Raw genomic sequence first — 3,416 nt, 5'->3', positions numbered from 1 at the left:
TTGGAGGGGACAACACATCCAAACTCCATCATCTTTCTTTCATGTGTCTTCAACTTCTTCCTCTTTGCTGGTTTGTTATCATCAACATTTAAACATACTTATGTTTCTACCATCTTAAAGTAAAACACAAAATCAAGGCTTCCCATGACCCTACATTCTCCTCTAGCTACTTCCCAATCATTCTTTCTTCACAGATAAAATTTTTATCAATGACTCTTCAAACAGCCTCCCCTTTAAATAACTTTTCAATCCACTACAATCTACCTCTGCTTCTGCCACCCCACTGAAATTTATCTTGCCAAAAATACCAATGACATCTTTGTTCTTAAATCAAACAGACATTTTCCTTTTAATATAATTGAACTATTTAGGCTGCTTAATTTTTTAAATAAAACATGTCCGTCCTTTGGCTTCTGTTACATTGCACTCATTCCCCTGGTTTGTTTGCTATTTCATGAGTCGTTTCATCTCAATTTGCAGATTGTTTTGCCTTTTCTTAGACACTGCTCTTCCTGAGGATCATGACTTAGACCTCCTTTGTTTTTCTCATTTTATACATTTTTCTCTTGGCAGTCTCATCCACTATCTTGGTTTCAATTATGGGGCTATAGTGACATTTATCTTTTAGGAAAAAAACATACTAAAATCATACCTACTATTAATAATAATAAAGCACAAACTTTATGAAAAAATGCTTGATTAGAAGTCAAAAGCTCATGGTTCCAATCTTTTTTTTAGTATTATTAATTAAAACATAACTTTAGATGAGCAACAAGCCTCCCTTTAAGATCCAATTTCCTTTTTTTTTTTTTTTGTAAAATAGGGATTTAAATACCTCCTCTATCTATACACAAAGTGGTCTTAGAAATGGAGTAAAAATATGAAGGTACATAAAAGTATATGAATATGAATGACCTTTTATGATTATATACAAGGTATCTATGATTTGTATATATGTTATTATAGGACTATAAAATTTGATTCATTATGTGAGGCATTACTATGCAGCTTAGACTTTTGACATACATATCTTTTTAATCTAATTGGGTTTATTTTATTCCCCATGGACTGAACACAATACATTTTGGATAACTATGATGTAGTTATTATATTTTCCATATTTTATAGAAAGAAACTAAAGTTAAGAGAGATTAAATATTTTATCTAAGATCACATATCTAGTAAATGACAGTGGTGTAGTTGGACACAAAATCCGAAGTTTTAAAAAAGCCCTCTTTCCTCTCCTGCTACACTATCAGTCCTAAGTCCTGCTCGTTAGAGAAATTCACTTTTAGTCATTTCTGTTTCTGGTGGTTTTTTCCCTGATGACTGCCATCAAATCTCTACATCATGTATTTATGCCACCATTACTTGATTTATCAAAGTTTGATAGTATACATTGACTTTCCAATAGGAATTATGAAATATTTTGGCTCCTAATTTTTTTAAAGTTACTTTATTCGTTGGCATAATAAATTATAAGTTAACTTTTTGTTTTTATATCAATCAAATGTAAGCCATTTTTGCTTCGTTCATGGGGACTCCTTCTGTCCTGAGGTTCTGTTATCCCGGGGATCTTCACTGTCCTCTGCATCTGGCCAATAGGAGGGGAAAAAAACAAGTGTGAAAAAGCCACACGCACCTCTTAAAACCCTTGGCCTTGGAAGTGACAGACACATCACTTCTGATCACATTCCATTGGCAAGAGCTAATGGCACAGACACATTTAGGAGTAGAAAATGGAAGCAAGGAAATATAATTCTAAGGTAGAGAGTTGCTTCCCAAATATAACTCTAAGGAAGTAGGAACGACTGTCTCTGACCCAATAATATAATAATAGTAAGTTCCTTATTGATATCTTGTATAAATTTTAGTTCTACAATAAGACCCATATTTCTTCATCTTGACCTTTAGAATAGCTCTTAAATTTATGCATAAGAGAATGACAATTATGTAATCTTCTTCCATATTTTATTCTTCACCTTGCACCCCACAACTGTCACCAAACTTACCATTACTTTTGCATTTTCAAGAATTATAAAATTGACATTATGTTCTGTAGCTATATTTACATCTTCTGTGCTTGTCAAGGCTGATTCTAAAACTTACAAGTCAATGACTTAAGAAGGAAGTATGTCATTAGATTTAACAACAATAACAAAAAAAAAAATCATAGTATTAATCCTGTGCATCTTGAGGAGAAAGCTGCAAGCCTTGTGGTCAAGTGACTTTCTCTTCTTTGTCATCAACTGTTCAAAATCAGGACAGATTCAATGCAATACCCACCAAACTACCAGTGACATTATTCACAGAAATAGGAAAAACAACTCTAACATTCATATGGAAAAACAAAAGACCCCAAATTGTCAAAGCAATTTTGAGCAAAAACAATAAATAAATAAAGACAGAGGCAAAACACTGCCTGACTCCAAACTATACTACAAAGGTATAGTAACCAAAACAGCTTGGTTCTGGCATAAAAACAGACACTTGGACCAATGGAACAGAATAGAAAACCCAGAAATATACCCACAAACCTACAGTCAACTGATCTTCAACAAAAGCACCAAGAACATGCATAGGGGAAAATACTGTCTCTTCAATAAATGGTGCTGGGAAAACTGGATATCCATATGCAGAAAAATGAAACTAGACCTGAACCTTTCTCCCTGTACCAAAGTCAACTCAAAAATGTATTAAAGACTTAAATATAAGACCTGAAACTACAAAACTACTAAAAGAAAACATAGGGGAAACACTTCAGGAAGTAGGACAAGGCAAAGACTTTATGAATAAGACTTCCAAAGCACAGGCAACAAAAGGAAAAATAAACAAATGGGATTATATCAAACTGAAAAGCTTCTGCACAGCAAAAGAAGAAATTAACAGAGTGAAAAGACAACCCACAGAGTGGAAGAAAGTATTTGAAAACTATGCATCTGACAAAGGATTAATATCCAGAATATACAAGGAACTCAAACAACTTAACAGTAAAACAACAACAACAAAAAAACAGTCTGATGAAAAAATTGGCAAAGGAACTGAACAGGTATTTCTCAAAGGAAGATATACAAATGGGCCAACAGGCACATGAAAAAATGCTCAACATGATTCAGCATCAGGGAAATGCAAATCAAAACCACACTGAGATACCATCTCACCCCAGTTAGACTAGCTATTATCAAAAAGATGAAGCATAACAGATGCTGGTGAGAGAGAAACCCTCCTACTAGCTATTATCAAAAAGATGAAGCATAAAAGATGCAGAGAAAGAGAAACCCTCCTACACTGTTGGTGGGACTGTAAATTGGTGCAGCCATTATGGAAAATAGAATGGAGTTCCTTAAACAACTACAGATAGAACTGCCATGTGCTCCAGCAATTCTACTGGTGGGTATATACCTAGAAGAATGGAA

This window comes from Galeopterus variegatus, unplaced genomic scaffold, assembly GCF_000696425.1.
Source record: "Galeopterus variegatus unplaced genomic scaffold, G_variegatus-3.0.2 Scaffold7986, whole genome shotgun sequence".
NCBI lineage: Eukaryota > Metazoa > Chordata > Mammalia > Dermoptera > Cynocephalidae > Galeopterus > Galeopterus variegatus.
This window is presented reverse-complemented; position numbering follows the sequence as displayed.